We start from the raw sequence: 23,068 nt of genomic DNA, 5'->3' as shown, positions 1-23,068 counted from the left end.
CACTGGCAGTTGCTCCAAACCCCTTGGAGAAGGTGTCCCAAACCAAGTTGGACACAGAGCTGACAGCCAGTGCCCAGAGTGATTGGCCAACCTGAAGACAGAGGGCTGCAGGGAAGGGATGATTGAATCCTCCAAGCAGGACATACTAATTCTTGCCTTGAATCATCTTGAAGGCACTCCTGGTACCTGACACAGATACTGAGACAAAAACCTTAATGCAAGGACAATTAAACACTAACATTTTGTGGAAGCAGCCAGTGAACTCTCCCTCCCTGGGGTTCCGAAAACAGACCTCTGTGGTTGAGGATTGAGGCCTTCTCTAGCTGGGACTGGGAAGAGACAGAGACTGCAGCTTCATTCCCTTCCCTAAATTGTCTTATTACTTTCATCTAATGTACTAGAAGGCTTTATAGAGGCCTTGGTCTTCTTAAGAGCTTTAAGAAATGAGTAAATGGCATGAAATATTCTCATTTTCTAAAAGTCATTGAATTAAACAGGAGAAAGCTTATACACAGCAGGTGAATACATATCTTCAAAAGGCTGACAATAAAATAATCACTGTTTTACATGATGGATGCTTACTCAGAGGGTAGTGATTTGCCTGCCCATCTCATGAAGGGAATCTGCTGTGGACTTAATTGACCCACTACCAGTATAATCCATTCTCCGCTTGGCAGCAATAGCATGGGCTGCTGAGACTGGAGTAAGCTAACAATCCCATTAGTGCAAGCGTCATTCCTCTCCCTCCAATTCTCTCTGGTGCCTATTGACATTTTTGTTCTGTATTCAAAGGTGTGGCTTGTGGTTGCTGCCTTGGCAGGCACTGCTTCTGTTAGCAACGTGACTTTTTGTATATGCAAAAGTGACTGCAAAGACCACCCCTGGACCCACAGCCATCCCTATATTGCCCATTGTTGCAATAGGTCACTGGTTCATGGCAATGGTAACAGAAAGAAGCCTGTTACTCTCTGGGGCTCGGGAGCCCTACTGGTGGGCCCAGGGACTCTTAATTCAGCAGAAGCTATTCAACCCTTATCAATGCTGCACTGAATATGGCTGCTCACCAGGCCCATTCTCCAGCTGTCCCCAGGAGAACCCCATGACTCCTGGTGTACTAACTTGAGTCCATGGAAGAGCTATTAGAGGAAATCTGCTCCCATCCCCTCAATTTTCGGAAGAACAAATAGAGGCTCAGAACAAGACAACTCCAAGGATGAACTCAGGTATGTAAAGGCATCTTCTTACTGCAAATAACACTAAGACTAGCCATTGACATTGAGCAACTAAGTGTTCTGGGCTCTTCATGTATGTTATTTCCAGTCTTCACCACAACTCTGCAATTAGGCATTACTATTCCCTTTTACAGGTTGGAAAACTTAGTCTCAGAGAACTTGAACAATTTACCAAATACCACATCATTAATAAGCGATTAAGTCTGGATACAAACCTAGGTCTGTCTGACTCCAGAGTCCCTGTCCCTTCCCACCTTGACCTGAATAGTACACGTGACAATTCTAGCCCCCATCACTCTCAGGCTTCCAGAGCATGACTTCCCAACACTCACACTGACCTTAACTATTACATCCTCCCTTCGGGGCCTTTAGAAGAGGCTTGGTCTCTCCAGGCATACTGCATAACCTCATGTTGTAGCCAGTATGGAATCAGGACATCTCAGTTGTTTGTCTACACATGCCTACTACAGCCAAGGAATTACAATGTCAGTGTGAACAAGGAGTCTATTCTTCAGGACCAATTCTGCCTTGCTTTGTGAGAGTGACTTTCTTAGACTTCCTGGGAGAGATTCTAGGCTTACAGTCTGGCATCGATCCTGGTTTACCCTCTGCATTGACCTTGACAAGTTATATAAGCCCTCTGAGCCTCTGTTTCCTTGAGTGTGAAACAGGCCAATAACAACCTGAATGTTATAAGGGCAAAATCATGTAAATATGCTAGCATAGAGCCTACCCTTTAGTAGGCCCTAAAGAAATGATTGTTTCCTCTCCTCCCCCTGACTTCTTTTTTTCTCTACCCCTCTCTCTCCCAGTCACCATGGCCATTTTCCTTAACTTGGTCTGTCTCTTTTGATGCTCCTGTTATCACCACAGTTTCTGGCATCCTGAAGTCCTTCCACCATTATATTGCCTATTCTTTCTGTATGATACAGAAGGACTTGGGGGTGGGGCAGGGGTGAGGAGGCGGCTAACAGTGGCCCCATTGGCCTGGGAACATTGGATATGTGAGATCCTGAGAAAAGAGAAAAGACTAAGATAATGAAATGAAGGATTGTTAGTGATAGAAAAACTATTTATTTGATAGAGACTTTCAGTGTTCCCTCTATCTGATTGTACTCTTATTCCAAGAAGACGGAAGTCTTCTTCTTCTCCACTCCTGGCTTGCAATTGCAGTTGAGTGGGTCCATGTTCTGGCTAATTGGGTTGTGGGCAATAGTGACAGGCATCACTTTCAAGCCAGAGCATTTAGTTGCTGGTGCAAGGTCCTCCAGCTTTGGTTCTACCTGCCAAGGTCAGCTCTGAAGTATCTTGTTGAGATGGTGCATCATAACATGGTATAAAGTGACTTATGTGGAGCAGAACCCATAGTAATCCACAACAGAGACAATGTGAACAATAATAAAGTGACTTAATGAGACATAATGTCAACAATTGTTATTTTAAGCTACTGAGAGTTTGTGCATGTCTGTTACCACAGAATAACCTATAAAACACAGCAATCCAAACCTTGAATTTCATGCCATAGCCCCTTGAAAAACAGTTCTGGGGGGCTCTAGCAGCAAGTCAGTGACCATACAGATCTTTTGGGAAAGAACACTGGACTGAGAAACTGGAAGCCTGTGAAAATGAGTTTTAGACCTGGTTCATCTACTAACTAACTATTGGACCTTAGGTTATTTACAACCTCCAACTCCTTACTTTTCTCATCTATAAAATAAAAGTTGCCAACTCCCAAACTGTGGGACACATACCATCACTGGTACTTTGGATCCTTGCCACTCAAAGAGTGATCCAACAACTAGAAGCACCAGCATCACTGAAATTGTGTTAGAAATGCAAGTCCTTGGGTCCCACCCCAGAACTACTGAATTCAATTCAGCATTTTTAACAAGCTCTCCATTTGATTCCTATGCATGTTAAAATTGGGAGAAATGCTGATTTAAATAGGGCTTCCCAGGCGGTGCTAGTGGTAAAGAACATACCTGCCAGCGCAGGAGACATGAGAGACGTGGATTCGATCCCTGGATTGGAAAGATCCCCTGGAGGAGGGCATAGTAACCCACTCCAGTGTTCTTGCCTGGAAAATTCCATGGACAGAGAAGCCGAGAGGGCTATGGTCCATAGGGTCTCAAAGAATCAGACATGACTGAAGAGACATAGCACGTATGCAAGGCTCAGTACTAAATCACCTATCATCACACAGTGAGAAAATTATTCTTTTCCATTTGTCCTTCAATGTTTCTGATTACTTCATGGAGAAAGTCTCAGTTTGATGCCAATATGTCTTTAACACCTCTTTAACAGTTGCTTTCTTTTTTTAATAACGAGAAAGCAAACCTCAGATTCCTGGGCAGGCGATAGTATTTAGCTTGACTATAATAGCATCATTTTATTTTCACTGTCCTTATTTAAATAATTATCATGTACATATGGCAACAGATACCCATTTTCTACTTAAACCAGTGATAGAAACCTCTTTAAAATAAATTAAGTGTAAAAGTGAATGTATTTAAAGAAAATGTATAATAAATGGGAAGAAGTGCTTGCTTTAATATGTCCTTCCATGTCAAGGAATTCCACTGTTTTAGCATTTCTGACTTCTTTCCAGCTTCATCATTAAGGAACTTTATTCACACTGCATGGGGTGGGATGGGGAGAGTTGCTGTACCTCACTGTAAATTTGGGAGGAATGAAATGAACATGTTCAAGTCAGCATCCCTCTTCTTCTTCTTGGAATTTATATACTCAGAGGATAGTTACTCACAGATAATTGCTTATAATTCCCAGTCCAATTGGTAGAATCCTAGCAGCAAGTTATTGGTTTAGTATATATTTATTGTGTGCCTGTGGTAGTTGGGTTCTGGGTCTATCTTTTCTTCTTCTTTTGCACAGTAAGCAACCTCTCCATTCAGAAGGTTCTTGACCAGTCTCTGGCCAGGCTGCCACAGTGCTTTTGATTTTTCAGCCTCTGAATCTTTTAAAGACAGAAGTCAGGGGGGCATTGATGAGTCTGTGGTCATTTTAGAAGAAAGCATCAACTATTCATCACCATGAATCATGAGACAAAAACAGGTAATGGTTGTTAAAGCATCTGGTCAATCTCCTGGTAGCCTAATCATAATCCATCCTTGTGGGTCAATCATGAAGGTTTTAGTGATTACCCTGCTAATGATGTAGACTTTTGGCAAAAGGCCTCAGGTAAGAGGGCACTGGAAAATGTACATTTTCATTCCAATCCCAAAGAAGGGCAATGCCAAAGAATGTTCAAAATACCACACAATTGCACTCATTTCATATGCTAGCAAAGTAATGCTCAAAATCCTCAAAGCTAGGCTTCAACAGTACGTGAACCAAAAACTTCCAGATATACATGATGGATTTAGAAAAGGCAGAGGAATCAGAGATCAAATTGTCAACATCTGTTGGATCATAGAAAAAAGACTTCCAGAAAAGTTATCTACTTCTGCTTCATTAACTATGCTAAGGTCTTTGACTATGTGGATCACAACAAATTGTGGAAAATTCTTCAAGAGATGGGAATACCAGACCACCTTACCTGCCTCCTGAGAAACCTGTATGCAAGTCAAGAAGCAGCATTTAGAACCAGACATGGAACAACAGACTAGGTCAAAATTGGGAAAGGAATAGTAAAGGCTGTGTATCATCACCCTGCTTATTTAACTTATATGCAGAGTACATCATGCAAAATGTCAGGCTGGATGAAGCATGAGATGGAATCAAGATTGCTGGGAGAAGTATCAACAACCTCAGACATGCAGATGACACCATCCTTATGGCAGAAAGTGAAGAGGAACTAAAGAATCTTTTGATGAAGATGAAAGAAGAGAGTGGAAAAGCTGGCTTAAAACTCAACATTCAAAAAATGAAGATCATGGCATCTGGTCCCACCACTTCATGGCAAATAGATGGGAAAACAATGGAAACAGCGACAGACTTTATTTTCTTGGGCTCCAAAATCACTGCAGATGATGACTGCAACCATGAAATTAAAAGACACTTGCTCCTTTGAAGAAAAGCTATGACAAACCGAGATAGCATATTAAAAAGCAGAGACATTACTTTGCCAACAAAGGCCCATATAGTCATGGCTATGGTTTTGCCAGTAGTCATGTAAGTGTGCAAGAATTGGGCCATAAATAAGGCTGAATGACAAAGAATTGAGGCTTTTGAACTGTGGTGTTGGAGAAGACTCTTTTGAGAGTGAGAGTCCCTTGGATTGCAAGGAGATTAAACCAGTCAATCCTAAAGGAAATCAATCCTGAATAGTCACTAGAATGACTGATGCTGAAGCTGAAACTCCAATACTTTGGCCACCTGATACAGAGTCGACTTATTGGAAAAGACCCTGATGCTGGGAAAGATTGAAGGCAGGAAGAGAAGGGGACGACAGAGGATGAGATGGTTGGATGGCATCACCAACTCAATGGACATGAGTTTGAGCAAGCTCTGGGAGACGGTGAAGGACAGGGAAGCCTGACGTGCTGCAGTCCACGGGGCTGCAAAGAGTCAGACATGACTGAGCAACTGAACAACAAAGAGGGCACTGCCCTTTCCTTGGAAAGTAGCAACTTGTATGTCTAGGCCCCTGCATTTGCTTTTGTCAGTTCTCCACCACTCAACTAAAGTGGTGTCCTCATTCCTTGTATATCACTCAATTTTTTTAAAATCATGGTTCTTATCTCCATCTCTTTGTTTACTTGATTAGGGTCTGACTCCCTCTACTAGACTGTGCAGTTCGTGGCTGTATCTCAAGTGTCTTGAACACACAGAATAAATGAATCAACAGTCAGATATTCTAATTGTTAGAAAAAGAAGAATAGAATGTGTACTTTCAAGATGTAATTAGCAGTCAATTTGCAGTATCATTGCTTAACCCTGGAACTGAGATATGCATCAATTGCTCCTGCTTTGTGTGGCTCTAAATGCTCTGCTACACTTTCATCTACTGCATTTCTATTCATTGCTTGGTCTACAGCTGGAAAGTGTCTGCAGTGACTCATAAAGGCAGCAGTCAACAGGTAAAAGATAAGTCCTTGTAAGTAAAGGAGTAGGACGCAAGGGAAACCTTATCAGGAAATCATTGTTAAGGTGTAACTTTCAATTACAATCAATGCAAGATTTGTTCTCCAAGCTTCCTTTTTCTGTCCTGTGCTAGGAAAGATGACTTGAACGTTGAAAAGTTGTTTGAAAAAATTATTCAGAGTCCCAGAGCAATTTCTGGTAAAACTGTCCAAATTTTTCTGAAATTTATACTCATCCAAGTAACTGCTCATAAAGGTACCATTTTTGAGGCAAAATTAAATTATTTCATGCTAATTCTTCCATTTCTCATGCTTCCTCATGACAACCCAGAAGTAGATAGGAGACAGAGGTAGCATTTTACCAAGCCCGGACAATTTTTTTTTAATGATATATATATGAGCATGAGTTGGCACCTTCTGGTCTTTTGGTGTCCCTAAATATAAAGAGGTCCAAACTGACATTTTCTGAAGAATATTTTAAAAAAGAAAATCAGCAAAGTGGACTAGAATTTGCTTACAAGTGGGAGAACTTCTCAGGAGTTCCTGGTTTGTGTAAAGATGTCATTAGGTTTATCGGCAGTGAACTGGAGACTCATATCACTCAAGGGACTGATGACTAACCAGAAATTGCTCCTGGATGCTGAATATTCTTGCTTTTAAATCAAACTCATTTTGAATTTCTAACCCAAACCAGTTTTACCTGGGAAAGGCAGAAGAGTGTAAAGCTGCTGTCCTGAAATATAAGCACAAACTTATCTCAGTTATGAAATACTCATAACCACTGTGACTGTGGCTGGTGTTGTTCTAAAAATTAAAAGTCTGGAAGAAAATTAAATTTAATCCAGAAACGCACACACACAGACTTACAGAAAAATACTGACACTTCAGTTGTTGCCCATTCCATGATAAATCCCAACTTCCTACCCCTTCATGCCCATAATGCATCTGAACTAGAATACATTCAGGGTTTTCTTCAGTCTGTAATGTCAATAATTCATGTTTATTCACTCTGGACATTTAATGGTATGGCTTCTCATACATTACCCTCCATTTGAACCAGCTCATGGAGAAGGCAGGCAAACATTCTATTCCCATTGTGAAGCTGAAACTCAAAGAGCTTGAGTGATTTGCCCAAGATTATATAATAAGTAACTGGCAGAGCCTGTATTCGGAGAAGGAAACAGCAACCCACTCCAGTATTCTTGCCTGGAGAATCCCATGGTCAGAGGAGCCTACAGTCCTCTGGGGTCACCAAGAGTCGGACATGACTTAGCGACTAAACCACCACCACTAGAGCCTGTATTAAGGTGCCAAACTTCTGATTCTTTAACTCTATGCCTTTCCTGCAAAGTTTCACAGCTTCTTGGGTATCCTAGAAGATCTGATATACCCTGCATAAGCTCAAATGAAGGAGATATCTCAATACTTAAGACCTGTATGCTGGTCCAAGGCAATAATAAACTTAAGCTAGATAGACTTTCCTAGACTGTCCTGGCACTGATCAGTCATTTTTCTGGGGAGAACCCAGGTCCATTAGCTAGAACCCACAATCTAAAGGTACATTTGACTGCTCCATGCTAGGAAAGGAGTGTCAGACAGCCAACATTCTTCTCAATCAGAAGCCCAGTGAATGTGTTTCCAAGGATGGGGAGTTACATCTCATTAGCTCCAATATATTTTGAAGGCCTGGACCAAAGATGCAAGATTATGTAGGTACCGTCCATCTGAAGCAATCTTTTCAATGCATATTAAATAATTCATTCTCTGATGAGGCCAAACATGCCTCGGTTTGTACTACATGGTCCTCATCCTTTTGAGACATAACATAGTTCTCAACAGAACCAGTGAAAAAATATAAGCCCAGTACATTGCTTTTCCCCTTTCATATATTATCTGTCAAGCCTGAATGCACAGATACCTCCTTCTAAGTTTACAAAAGATACTTCCATTCTACTGGTGCAAATCACAATCTCCTTGTTTCTGAAATTTATTTTAACAGAGATGGGGGAAGGACTCCCATTTATTGAGTTCTAAATATGTTAGGCAATTTTAAGAATATTACCATTTTTGAGTCTCATAATGGTTCTGTGAAGGGGTCATTTCACAGATGAGAGAAGAAAGGCTAACAGAAGTTAGATACTCCCAAGGGTATCTATTTTTGGTATGGACCAAAATTCCTCCTCAATCTTCAAATCTCAAAGCCTCAATTTTTTCTACTCATAAGATGTTGAGAATCCAAAGATAAACTTGGTCTATTGGAGAAAGAGGAAGGTCTTGTCTTTTTTAGGAGGGGAGGGGAAATCAATCTCTCCCATCCTTTCCTTTCAGTAATGCTGAGGGAGGTGGAAGAAATTTAAGAGCAGCAAGGGCTCCGGGAAGAAGGGGGAAGCTTCCAGAGGGCAGGAACCAGGTCTGGGTAGCCAGCTTTGTCCAATGTCAAGTCCAGCAGAGGTGGAGCTTCTTGCAGAGGCTGTGCATTCGCAACACATCAACACTGCAGAGTCCTGCCTGGTCCTCTCCCAGGGCGGAGAGCTGCCCGCATCTCTTCCCCTCAGCCTCACATAGCATGAGGTACTGGAAGCAGCACCTGGAGGCTTAATAGGCCAGGGAGGAGTTGAGAACGGCAGATAGCAGTGTGTGTGTGTGTGTGTGTGTGTGTACTGGGGGCGCGGGGTGGGGGGCGTCTGGTGAGAGGCTTCTGCTAAATAATGTAAGGGGTTGGGCAGCCCACGTGACTCCAGGAAGGCGGAGACAGGCTAGCTGGAGGGAGGACTGACAGGCCGCGGGGAGGGGTGCAGGATAGAGGGGCAATCTGAATAATTGAGGAGCTGTTCGGCAGCGGCAGCCGCCTCCTGCTTTCCTTTGCCGCCACCACCCCGCATCACGGTAGAAGAGACAAACCCGGCGCTGTAAGTGAGGACCGCCAGCCATCAGCCCCGGTAGCCAGTTCATCACTTCCAGCCCTCCGGTGAGTGAACGTCCCCCTTTCGCTATAGTCTGTCCCCCTCCGTGGCCCCTGCATCCCAGCTGGAAAATGGGATGATCACCTCTTATTGAATGAACCAGGGAGCCGGAGCCACCGGGAGCGGGTAAGCAGGAACATGGCGCGGAGGCTGAGGGTGCCCTCCGAGAAGGGGTCTCCTAGAAGGAAGGACGGAGCCAGGTCGGGGTCTCTCCGGCTCTGGCCCGGAATGCGGCCTGGATGGCATCCAGGGTGGGGGGACGCCGGGCTCCAACTCGTGGAGCCGCCAGGCAGGTCCGGACCGCGGGAGCCAGAGGCGGAGGAGGGAGCCGCGAGCAGCGTCCGGGCCGCCCAGCTCTCCACAGACGCCGGGCCCGTCCTGTCCCCCCAGTGCCTTGGCACGCACCTTGGCTCGCGCAGCTCGGTTTTCTCGGCCTCTGAAAGAGTCCAACGAGAGAAAGAGATGCTTTTCCGGCCGAAGCCCGAAGGACGGGCGGGAACAGTGTCTGCCCTTTTACATTAGAACAAACTCTTCAAAGGGACTCTCTCTGAGCCAGGTGACCTGACAAGGCCATGCGCTCGCAGGGGCATCTGTCCCCAGAGACCGGTGACACACCGGGGGCGACGAGGAGGACGTGATGGGTGAGGTGTCAGGGAAGCTCCCTGGACAGAGGGGGCAACCCTGGGGAGAGGACTCTCACACTTACACCTAAGTCAGAGCCCGCCCCACTTCCCATCCCAAAGCACATCAGTGTCCTAAGAATCCAAAGGGCCAGAGTAGGGCAGTGTAGCCTCGCCGGACGCAGCCACAGCCTCCTTCTAGCTCTTGAGTCAGCCCCCGCCCTCCCCCCAACACACATGTATTTTGTATTGTGATTGAAAAGTAAGACAGAAGTCGCCGAATGACTAGAAGTAAAGTGAAAGGTGGAGAAAAGGTGCAGGAATGCTGGAAAAATAGAGCCCTCACCGGCTCCTGGCACTCCCCACCCCACCACCTACGCTGACCTCGGTTCTTGGGGGTCTTCAACCGAGAGGCGAAAAGGAACCGGCTCTTGGGAAGTATTCTCACCGTAGTGGCAGGGCCGGTCACTGGCCAAAGTTTACCAAGAAACAGAATGATAACCCACCTCCCCTCCCCCAACCCCACTCCGACCGGAGCACCCTCCAGGAAGGGGTACGGGAGAATGCCAGGGGCAGGATAGCTGCAGTCCGGAGAGTGGGCCACAGAGAGGACGGCAGGGCGGGCGCTGTCCGCGGTGCTGAAAGTTCTCCAAGGCGTCGAGATAACACAGCCAAGGGACTGGAGGCTCACTGCTTGCCAGCATTTTTCTCTAAAGCAGAAACTGTGTTAGAACCTCGTAAAGGAAGTCAAGCGGAGCAAGTGACCTAGCTGCTGCTAAGTCACTTCAGTCGTGTCCGACTCTGTGCGACCCCATAGACGGCAGCCCACCAGGCTCCTCCGTCCCTGGGATTCTCCAGGCAAGAACACTGGAGTGGGTTGCCATTTCCTTCTCCAATGCATGAAAGTGAAAAGCGAAAGTGAAGTTGCTCAGTCGTGTCTGACTCTTAGCCTAGAGAGAAGGGTAAAGGTGCTACGCATTCCCCGTTTCTCAGCCTTCCCACCCCTCCCCCAAGCCCTGGACTCCACTTGGAGGCAGGTTTTCCCCAATGCTGGGTTGAGGAGCAACGAGTGGGTGTCACTCCAGGATCCAGCTTTGCTAACTTGAATGGGAACGAATGTGGTGCCTCATTCTGTTTTCTCTGCCTGTGCTGTGAATCTTCCTGTTGGTGAAGTGTTGGAAACACAGTTAGGGTTGTTGTTCTGGTAAACGTTACTGTGGCTTTCAAGAACCAGAGAACTGTGAGGCTGCACAAAGGAAGAGGCTTCATTAACGGGAGACTAACTAGGCTTTCTATTCCTGTCTGAGGTTTTTTCTCTCTTCAGCACCCTTCTCTCTCCACCACGCGTTATCTACAATGTAAATTTTACATCCTCTAGATATAGATCTCTAAGCAGTCTTGTGTGTTTCTTTGAGAGTCTTTTACATTATGGGCTAGATGAGGAATGAACTAAGCCAGTTTCAGGAGGCCAAGTTAAGAGAGTATTTACTTAAAAAAAAAAAAAAAACCTACTATTTGCTGGGTCATATCATCTCACTTAAGCTTCACAATAGCTGCTAACCAAATGTATCACAAAGTTCAGAAAACTGAAGTTATGTATCTGAAATCCAGAGCTTGGATTCAAATTCAACTCTGCTTAACTCTGAAGTCCAAGCTATTTTCATGCCCTCATTTTGGCATTGACTTTGGGCAGTGGTTACTGGAGACTATAGCAAGAATCTGTCAAAGGTAGAGGACCTGCTTTGCTTTCACAGACACTACTCTCTCTTCCAACCCTTTCCTCTTTAATCTGTTCACCCACTCACTGTCACTAACTCCCACCATACCAACTGCTTTTGTGCATGCTGCTTGAGATACCACTGTTCACACACTTGAGCTTCAGGATAACAGAAACACAGTGGAGGAATAAATCGGCAGGCTTTCCTGAAGAACAGCAAGGCTTTGGGGAATCTGGAGGACTAGATCCCACTCATGCTTTCATATTTAGAATTACACCCTTGAGTTATAGGGCTGGAAAAACCTTCAAGATCATTAAGCATCATTGTTTTACAAAAACAAGAATTTGGGAACAAAAAGATGCTTATTAGTCTAACTCACATGACTGAAAATTTAGGACTAGAATCCAGTTGACCTGGCTCCAAGGCTAGTGCCCTTTCCACTACTCCCATGGTGCCTCAAATATTCTTCCATGCCTTCTCTGATTATCTTTGACAAGAACATCAGCAGGACTGAACTATATTCAGTAATTTGTTGTTTTTGTTGTTGTCATTTAGTCGATAAGTTGTGTCCGACTCTTTGCCACCCTATGAACGGTAGCTCACCAGGCTCCTCAAATACTGGAGTGGGTTGCCATTTCCTTCTCCAGGGGATCCTCCAAATCCAGGGGTTAAACCTTAATTGCCTCTTTGACAGGCAGATTCTTTTACCACTGTGCCACCTGAGAGGCACAAACACTCAAAATACAAATAGTCCTCCTACCTAATTTTTCTTCCTGTTCTTCCCTCTCTGGTCTCACTATTCCAGTGTTGGCTGACCAAATATAACTGAGATACCTGACCCACATTCCTCAATAACTGTTTTCCCTATACCAACAATTTGCAAATCAGGATGGTGGTATGGCATTTCTTTACTTGCTTTTATGCTGTCTATATTTCCTCTTCTATGATCTATTCTCAACAAAATAATTTTTCCAAAATCAATTACCCTTAGCATCTTCCTATGTTCTCACAGGTACTTGGAAGAGGCCTCAGAAAGATTTAGGCAGAAATAAGTGATCATCCTAAGTCCTGATATTTATCAATGCTAGGAAGTATGCTAAGTCCTTTCATAAGTCATTGAATTTTCACAATTCTGTCAAGTCGACAATTTCATTAGACATGGTCCTAGAATTCTAGTCCACTCTAACATACAACAGACCCAATACTCTATTCATTTTTGCTTGCTTCTCTTCCAGCCCATAGTAAAATCTCACTTTCATTAATTAAATTTTGTATCCCTAGTAGTCACACTGGCAAGATGAAATTTTTATATTGAATTGGACAGTTCTATCCTGCTCCAAAATGTAGAAGTTAGAAATTCAAATTCAGTTCAAATGGCGCTGTTCTGCTGTTTCATTTCTTAATGTTTACCATAACATATTCCTCCCATTTGTTATCCTTTACTTAAAGATCCCCTTATGCCTTCCTAATGCTATTACTGACATTCTGCTTCAAACCTGCTCCAGAAGCAATTAAGGCATAACTCATAATTAAATACATAACTTCTATTATATCATCACTGGGTGATTCTGCAAGGATGATGTTGCTGGGTTACTCGGTCCCAGGTACCATAATCTTACACTGTCTAGAACCACTCTATCCAATATGGTAGTCACTAGCCATATGTAGTTATTTACCATTTTAATTAGTTAAAATTTAAACGTTAAAAATTCAGCTCCTTAATCACACTAGCCATATTTCAGCTACTTAATAAAACCATATGTGGCTACTGACTGCCTTATTGGGGAATGCAGATATAGAAAATTTCCAGCATTGCAGAAAGTTCTATTGGACAACGTTTCTTTAGGAAGTGCTAAAAACATCACAGCCACTGAGAACATGAAATTGGGAATAAGGACTTGGGACTCTGCTTTGAAACTTTTTCCAAGAGAGGAGAAAAATCCACCTGTGCTGAGAACATCCCCCAAAGCCCAAAGATGCTCAAGACAATAAGGCTAGGAAGGAAAAACATGTATTTCACTGAAGGAGCCGATGACTTCTGGAGTTTAATTTCACATAGATTCCTTTTTACCATAAAGTCAAATGTTCTATTTTACTGTCTTACTGGTTTCCTGAGTTCCAACTTAGAAATAACATAGCAGTTCTTATTCAGATTTCAAATTTATATATACTTTATATAAATATATTTTATATATATTTATTTATCTTAAGATAGATAAATAGATCTTAACAAAGGAATGGATGGTAACTTGAAAGATACTCTTTCAGAAAAAGAGCTGAGATATACTCTCAGCCTGATGTTGGGCAAGCATGCCATTCTCAGGCAATTGTTGCATACGGAATCTTATTACTAAAGGAGAACTTAGAGAAACTGTCTACTCCTATCTCTGGCAGATCATGCTGGTTTTAATAATAAATACCACTTTGGGGGGAATCATGGTTTATTCATTTCATGGGAACTCCATATCTCTTAGAGAGGCCTGGATTTTGGAAGAGAGAAATACATTACCTTGGAGCTGGAAAGAGTTTAATTTTCACTGTCTTCAGCTTGAGGGATTCAACTGATTTTGTGTCTCAAGAAATAAATAGAACTGACCGTGTAGCTTTGAAACTAGTATTAGTAGCATACAATCATTCACTTAATCAATAAAGTAGTTGAGGAGTGTCATATATTTGCACAGAAAGGCTGCGGTCACAGGTGTTTGGAACTCCTATAGCCTAGCACATCGGTGCTCAATAAATATTTGCTGAATTCATACCATTGTTCCAGGTCACTTCATGCCACAAACTCATCTAGCCAAGAAATGAGTACTCCCCGTGGCATTTTCCCTTATCAAATAAAACAGCAGACAGACACAGAACATCAAATCCTACCCTGACAACCACCCTCCTAGCCCCTCTGGGGGCATAGGTAGTGGTGGCCAAGACAGACTGCCACTGAGAACTGTGTCTTGCTGTTCTCCTCCAGGGAACAAGGGACACATCAGTCCAAGAGTGTTTCATTTCATTATGATGAGGCAATTTCACAAACAACACTTAAATGGAATTGTATGATACTTTTCACTTTTACCTTAAAGAGACATTTATTTCCTTAAGAAAGTATTTGACTGGCCTTCATGATTGTTGCAGGCAACTACTATTATTCCTAAGTTCAGAAGGAGCTTAGCTTAAGATGAAAACACATATAATAATTAGAGGAGAGCTGATGACATCACAGTTTGATTGGTCATATAATATTATCCTTTTCCAGGAATAATTGGGCTTCCCTTTAAAAGTTTTAACTGGTGATTACTGACAAAAATGAAAGAAAAACATCTTTCTATTCTAGCAAGTCATTAAGCAAATGCCTGGAATTAGCTGATTCTCACTTGCCAAAGGCAAAATATTCCAACCCAATAAACTGTCCTACAAATGAGCAAGCTGATCTCCATCATCTGTTCATTTAAAAAATTATTTTCCTTTGTTTGTTTTAAAAATAATCAGCAAATTTCAAAAAACAATTGCATCCAGGTGTTTGAACACTTTGATGATAAAATGTTTCTCATAATTGTAAAGATTTAATTGTTCATTAAAGAAAATCTTTACACAATATATTATCGTGCCAATATTTTGTAACAATTGCATAACCTAACTCTCTTACTTTGCAAACAGAAAAACTGAGGCTGAGAATGGTCACTCAAGTTAATAACAGAGGCAGAAGCAAGACTTGAGTCTTCTTTCACAATTCACTGCTCCTTGCATCTTTTAACATCATGCATCTTTTCATTAGTCACTAAAATTTTTATCAGTGATTTTAGCCACCAAAACTTTACCAGAGATGCTAAGAGTAGGAAAATGAATGTATCTGGATTTCAGATTATTTCCCTTGCACCCTGGTGTGAACTACTAGTCAAGGATAGTCGACAGGTAGAAATTTCATGGCTGGTATTATAAGGCAGAAGAAAAGCATTCAAAACTTCAGAATCTTTGTTACCAAGAATTTGAACAAGGATTTTACTTCTCTCGCCTTCATTATCTTTATCTTTAAACCAAGAAATTTGGATTAAATAGTGTTTCAGGTCCCGCAAGCTGTAACATTCTATGGTTCTATGAAATGAGGCTAAAGACTTGAATATGCTGCCTCACTGAGCCCAAAGAATCAAAAATAAATGGAGGATTCCTATTTTTACATCATTATTTATTGGAATCTCTGGCATGTCATGCTAGTATTTCATCTAGTAACAGCAACATTAATAATGATCATGATCATGATAGCTAATACCCTTACTCTGACCCTAAATGTTGGTAATGTTATTATCCCTTTTTTACAGATGAAGAACTGGATCCCAGAGTACTTAAATAACTTGCCCCAATTCTTATTTCTTCATGGCTGTGCTGGATCTTTACTGCTACACATGGGCCTTCTCTATTGGAGGTTGGGGGCTACTCTATAGTTGAAATACTCAGACTCCTCATTGCAGTGGCTTCTCTCGTTGTGGAGCATGGGCTTTAGGGCGTGCAGGGTTCAGTAGTTGTGGTGCACGGAGTTAGTTGCCTCGCGGCATGTGGACTCTTCCTAGACCAGGGATAGAACCCATGTCCCCTATGTTGGCAGGCAGATTCTTAACCACTGGGCCACCAGGAAAGTCTGACACTTCCTCTTTGAAAACCACTAGTGTCTCAGAAAACTGATGTGAATCATTTTTAGGCCACAACATACAAGCCCCTTCTCTGGGAAATTTTCACTTTACCTACATTTTCTGTCTAGAATAGCAATCACAAGGTGAATAGAACTTCAGGTCTCTGGTTCTGATGAAGTATTATAGGGATCTGTATTATCTTTCTGCAAGATGGCTCTTGTCCTTTTGTAAGCTATGCTATTGATCAATTGTTTCAGTGGTTCAGTACTGAATGTTGTTGCTTTGCACCATGCTGCTTTTCCTAGAATATATGCACTGCCTGTACTGCCAGAAATGAATGAATATTGGTGCAGGATCCATCACCTTTTAAGGCTACAAATGTCAGCCTACCACATCTTCACTGTTCAGTAGAGTTTTCTGGCTTTTGCCTCCAGGTTTTTTACTCAGAGAGACAATCTAGACAGCTTTTAAGGCAGAGAAGGAGAGCTTCCAGAGTGTCATTTCCTAGTGATGGGCTTCTATCAAAAATAAGACTAAAATTTTCAAAATCATGTGTAGAATTTATTTTCTTCTCACTAACCTTACCTTACCAAATTAGTCAAATAGAATACATCACAGTACCTATCTACCTCACTGTGGATTTTAACGTGTACTAAATCTGCTCCTCATATCACAAGGAGGGCCAATGAGATACTCCTTGTGAACCACAAAGTCTTTACTAAAGAAAGGATGGATTTTCTGTCCTTTCAGTTCTTTTCAAAAATAGCTCTCAGGTTGCTGATATCCAGTCCTGAACTTGACTTGACAGCTAAATCAAAGTCTTTAGGGTTAAGAAGATTTTAGATCTAAGCTTGCATGTCTAGAAAATGGTTATTAACAATAAGGGAGGCTTCCTGGTTTCTTCTAAAATCAATAGTTCCCAACCTCAAGTGCTATCTCACTAAAGGATATATTTTTTATTCTTACAAACACTGGGGGTAAGGGGAGGTATTATCACTGGCTTTGGCAGACTGGGATCAGGGATGCTAAATATCCTGCACCAGGCAGGACAACCCTACACAATTGAAAAAAAGAAATCCCACCTGAAATGCCAATAGCACTCCCCCTGCACTGAGAAATCATGCTCAAAGTGAGATGCTGTTCCAGCTTCCTAATTCCCCAATTGATACAGACAGAGAATTTACTTTGGTATCCTTCCCCGGATGCAATGCAGCCAATGTGAAGTCTACAGCAGCTCAGAAGCATTACTGGGATTCCGGTAATTTTATTGAATTCAGGGCTGGTTCATGGCAGACATCAGAATCATGAAGTCTATTCTCACAGCTACAAGAAACCTCAGAAATCACCCCAACCAGCCTTCTCCCTTCCCTGTGTTTTAAAGATGAAGTAATTAAAACCCAGAGATGTTAAGTGACTTGCCCAAGGTCAGCCAGCAAATTAGTGACAGGACAAAGACTAGAGCCCAGTCCATCCTCTTTGTTTATAGCATTTTGCCCTGCTCTGTACTGCCTTCAGGAATTTTATTCATCCTTGGAGCACAATCCAGTGTAACACACAGTGTGATTATTAAGTATTTATGAAGCTCCAAATTTTCCATTGCTCACTATTAAGATATGGTTCCTTCATAACAGCCAGGTGAGAGATCAGATCCTGGGCTACTTCTATACAAGAGCATTCTTCTTAGAAATACAGATAAGCAGCATACCCAACACATGGGCATGGCATTCTACCCCCACCTCACACACCCTCCCCTGCCTCCTCGTTTCAAACTGCCAGAGATTATAGAGGCACAGCCTGAACAGAAGGCATCTTAATCTCCGGTGATTCTGTAAATAATATGCTGTTCATGTTTGCATATAAATGATCACAGCCTCTCTACTTTCCAGACGAGGGAGACTTCAGAAAGATGAAGTTGCCTGCACACAGAGCATGTCAGAGAGAGGATTTTCAGACTCCAAGCACCAGCTCTCTTTGTAGCAGGGTTAAATTTTTCACCCATCTACACATTCCTAATAATTTATCCAGGCTTATGGTCTTAAATTTCACCTCACAGTCAAGTTAGTTTGTGCATATTTAGATTCTGAAATTGCTTATTTCCTACTTTTCATTCTCGGGCCACCTTTCTTCCACCTCTCATCCAATATACATCCAGATCATCTAAACCAATTCGCTCAGTTTACAAGAGATGAAACTCTATCTCTGAAAGCCAGAGAGGCAAAGCTGCCAGTTCAAGGTTGCACAGCTAAAAGTAGTACTGTAAATAGACTAGATTCTCTGACTCCCACCTCCATGCTTTTCCCTCCACACCAAGCTGCGACTTTCCAAGGGTACGTAACAGAGCATCTTCCCACTCCCCACACACCTCCCATTCATTGACCAACCCCATGAGGATGGATGGAAATGACTGACTGCACTGTGCTCTGATGCTTATTCCAGGACCTTGTTTAGAATATCCACAACTTACTATCCCTCACACTGTATTGATCCATCTATCATATTAAGAAGCTGGTTATGGAGGACACTTTCTAGTCCAGCGGATATATATAATCAATGTCATCAAGGCAGAGATCACCACAGAAAACTGTGCCCCCCAAAAAAGAGGGCATGATCCATGGCTCCCATCACTTGATAATGGACCAAAGTTCACCCCGCATTCACTGTAAATGGCAGGTCATTGGCTTCATAATCCCAGAAAGCAGATAACTGGGTAAAAGGGTAGGCTTAAAAGAGTAAGAAAGTTAAAAAAGACAACTCCTAAACCATGTCTGCATTAGGAGCAAGGTGTTTTTCCTGAATTGATCAGCATGCGTTCATGCTAAGTTGCTTTAGTCATGTCCAACTCTTTGCAACCCAGTGGACTGTAGCCCACCAGGCTGCCATCCATGGGATTCTCCAGGCAAGAATACTGGAGTGGGTTGCCATTTCCTTCTCCAGGGAATTGATCAGCATGGTACATTTAATTTAACGTACACAAGGCTTACAATAATAGGGTTTTTCTTTTTTTAGAAAATCAATGAAACATTTTCTATTTAAATTCATTCTGAGGAATCATTTAAAAACAAAATCAAGTGGTGTTTCAGTAAAAATTGCACTGAAAAGAGAATTGGTGAAGAAATCTAAGAACCAGCTTCTCAGGCAGGGCTTCATACAGTCATGATTGTTTCATCGTATGACCAAGCTTATTAGGTTTAGAAACTTGATTTTATCAGTTCTATCAAAAGTCTTCTAGCTCTGCAGAGTCAAGCCATGCTCCCCAAATCCCAAGAGACTGATCTGATAACTAGATGCCAATACAGTCACTTCCAATGTAGGATGCTTGCGAGTGTTGCCCAGGTCATTCCCATCCTGGTATTAGGATAGTAAGAAAACCGAACGAGTGATCGAAGATGACTTTGAGAGCACAAGATCAGGATCAGTGGAGTTGGAGAAGCAGGCTCAGGAAATCTACCATCCATCCTGAAACAGGGACTAGAGAATTCTTCCAAATTCCACCAAGAACACCTTTCAGATTACTGGAATATTGGGCCCTCCAAGTGGAAGATCTTGTTTCCCCTTTCCCTAGTGTTAGAGAAACTTTGGAAAATTATTTCAGTAGAAGGTAGACTTTAGCTTCTGTGCATCCCTCATCTTCTGTTAGGATATTATTTCATACATGTTATAACTTCTTAACTCATAGCCTGTCTTATATTTAGTTACATTCTAGTCTCCTTTAGGGAGTTCTGATAGATGCCCCAGTTTAACCACCAGTCATGAATAAGCCACCCTAGTGGTTGGGTTATTTCTCTAAGGGGCAAATCTCTTGTATTTTGTGCACATTCTATTTATTCCACTTCTCAGAGGGTGCCGTGATCTGATCTCGCTCTGAGAGCACCGGGTCTGGTTTATCCTTGTCAGTAATCTTCATGTGTGGACCCTGACATTTGAAACTGTATTCATTAGTCACTCTCAACACAGAAAACATTCATGGGGTGACTATGACTCATCCACAAAAATGCCAAAGGAATCAACTCTCAAAAGGTTTTAAAAAAAAATCAGACACCATTGTTACCTTTGACAGAGGTCAAACAATCATTTAACTATTTTTGTTCTCCCCTTGAGTAGACTAGTTATTCTAGTTCCAAGCAGGCATAAACTGCAACAGACGGTCTGAGATGCATCTTAAGTTCTTTCCTAGTCCCACAGACTTTCGGAACACTTTCTATTCCAGCATCAGAACATAGAGGAAGAAAATATCTGAATGAGTATAGACTGTTGTGCCAGAAATAACTTCCTAATATAGACGACTAAAACATGCCACCATAGAACTTAACTGTCAAAGCAGAAACAAGAATTCTCCATTTCAATACTGTCTTAGTGACTAGCCTGTGTTCTTCTTTTCTGCCCCCAAGTCTATTCCAAACCAGTTGTAAATAAATATTACGGTGCCAACACAGTAATACTAGGAATCTGGGGAGAACCTGTCAGTTGGGCTTTGTGATCCCATCTCTTTACACACGTAATTCCAATATGGCAAGTTACTAAAGTCAGGGATAATTACATAGCTACATCATAATACTTCTGATAATAGTCACAACAGCTCACATGTACTCATTTAATCCGAAGAGTAGGTATATTTATCCCAATTCTTCATATGAGACTTATCAAATTTAAATGATGTGCCCAAGGTCTCAAAGCCAGATTCAGATCTGTGCTACCTGACACCAAAATCCTCCCCATTCATACTGCTCATCCACAATTTTCTTAATTAATTAATTTATTTTAATTAGAAGATAATTACTTTACAATATTGTGATGGGTTTTGCCATACATCAACATGAATTAGCCACAGGTGCACATGTGTCCCCCGATCCTGAACCCCCCTCCCGCCTTTCTCCCCACCCCATCCCTCTGGGTTGTCCCAGAACACCAACTTTGAGTACCCTGCTTCACGCATCAAACTTGCACTGGTCATCTATTTTAAATATGGTAATATGCATGTTTCAATGCTATTCTCTCAAATCATGCCACCCTCGTCTTCTCCCACATAGTCCAAAAGTCTGTTCTTTACATTTGCATCTCTTTTGCTGTCTTGCATATACGGTCATCGTTATTGTCTTTCTAAATTCCATATGTATGTGTTAATATACTGTATTGGGATTTCTCTTTCTGACTTACTTCACTCCGTATAATAGGCTCCAGTTTCATCTACCTCTTTAGAACTGATTCAAATGCATTCTTTTCTTATAGCTGAGTAGTATTCCATTGTGTATATGTACCACAACTTCCCTATCCATTCATGTTTTGATGGACATCTAGGTTGCTTCTATGTCCTAGCTATTGTAAACAGTGCTACAGTGAACACTGGGGTACATGTGTCTCTTTCAATTCTGGTTTCTTTGGTGTGTATGCCCAGCAGTGGAATTGCTGAGTCATATGGCAGTTCTATTTCCAGTTTTTTAAGGAATCTCCACTCTGTTCTCCATAGTGGCTACACCAGTCTGCATTCCCACCAACAGTATGAGAGGGTTCCCCTTTCTCCACACCCTCTCCAGCATTTACTGTTCGTAGACTTTTTGATGGCAGCCATTCTGACCAGTGTGAGAGATGAAACCTCATTGTGGTTTTGATTTGCATTTCTCTATTAATAAGCAGAGACATTACTTTGCCAACAAAGGTCCATCTAGTCAAGGCTATGGTTTTTCCAGTGGTCATGTATGGATGTGAGAGTTGGACTATAAAGAAAGCTGAGCGCCAAAGAATTGATGCTTTTGAACTGTGGTGTTGGAGAAGACTCTTGAGAGTCCCTTAGACTACAAGGAGATCCAACCAGTCCATCCTAAAGGAGACCAGTCCTAGGTGTTCATTGGAAGGACTGATGTTGAAGCTGAAACTCCAATACTATGGCCACCTGATGCAAAGAGCTGACTCATTTGAAAAGACCCTTATGCTGGGAAAGATTGAGGGCAGGAGGGGAAGGGGACGACAGAGGATGAGACGGTTGGATGGCATCACCGACTCAATAGACATGGGTTTGGGTGGACTCCGGGAGTTGGTGATGGACAGGGAGGCCTGGTGTGCTGCGGTTCATGGGGTCACAGAGAGTAAGACATGACTGAGCGACTGAACTGAACTGAACTGGATAATGAGTGACGTTGAGCAAAATTTCATGTATTTGTTAGCCATCGGCATGTCTTCTTTGGAGAAATGTCTGTTTAGTTCTTTGGCCCACTTTTTCATTGGGTCATTTATTTTTCTGGTATTGAGCTGCATGAGCTGCTTATATATTTTGGAGATTAATTCTTTATCAGTTGTTTTGTTTGCTATTCTCTCTCATTCTGAAAGCTGTCTTTTCACCTTGCTTATAGTTTCCTTCATTGTGCAAAAGCTTTTAAGTTTAATTAGATCCCATTTGTTTATTTTTGTTGTTTGGTTTTTTTTTTTTTCCATTACTCTGGGAGGTGGGTCATAGAAGATCTTGCTGTGATTTATGTCAGAGAGTGTTCTGCCTCTGTTTTCCTCTAAGAGTTTAGTAGTTTCTGGTCTCACATTTAGATCTTTAATCCATTTTGAGTTTATTTTTGTGTAACTCATTCACAATTTTAAAATTCTCTCTGAGACAGACTGATCCTAATATATCTTACATGAGTACATGGATGACAAGAATGGCTTTGCAAGTGCACTTACCTTCATGGCCTTACCAAAGGAGATAGACCCAGAGGTCCAAAGACTTGATGTGGAACCTTGAAAAAGTCATACCTTTTCTAGGCCTCAGTCACTCCATCTAAGAAAGAAAAATAATAGTGGCTCTTTAGTTATTCAGTCATTCAACAAATATACTAAAAACTGAAGTGACAATAGGAAAAAACACAGGTTAAGAGCTGTTACAGAGAAGGCA

At 42.1% G+C, this 23,068-nt stretch overlaps 1 protein-coding gene and 1 long non-coding RNA gene across 3 annotated transcripts in view; one reads left to right on the top strand and one right to left on the bottom strand.

Moving 5' to 3' along the window:
- Positions 1-23,068, bottom strand: part of LOC145538589 (uncharacterized) — a 169,451-nt gene that overhangs the window by 140,255 nt on the left and 6,128 nt on the right. Inside the window, exons 2-4 of one of the 2 annotated variants that reach the window (XR_014077063.1) lie at positions 22,858-22,954; positions 9,322-9,673; positions 7,122-8,868 (exon numbers count right to left, since the gene is read on the bottom strand). This is a non-coding gene — a long non-coding RNA (uncharacterized LOC145538589). Of the gene's footprint in view, positions 1-7,121; positions 8,869-9,321; positions 9,674-22,857; positions 22,955-23,068 lie in introns of those variants that run through there. The other variant, XR_014077064.1, reaches the window with a different exon arrangement.
- SLC7A14 (solute carrier family 7 member 14) overlaps positions 9,042-23,068 on the top strand; it is a 106,024-nt gene continuing 91,997 nt past the window's right edge. Inside the window, exon 1 of the mRNA XM_081570880.1 lies at positions 9,042-9,242. The gene's annotated coding sequence lies outside the window, so the exon portion shown is untranslated. The remainder of the gene's footprint in view (positions 9,243-23,068) is intronic.

This window comes from Giraffa tippelskirchi, chromosome 2 (assembly GCF_054371585.1).
Source record: "Giraffa tippelskirchi isolate mGirTip1 chromosome 2, T2T-mGirTip1v1.2.pri, whole genome shotgun sequence".
Taxonomy (NCBI): Eukaryota; Metazoa; Chordata; class Mammalia; order Artiodactyla; family Giraffidae; genus Giraffa; species Giraffa tippelskirchi.
This window is presented reverse-complemented; position numbering and strand designations above follow the sequence as displayed.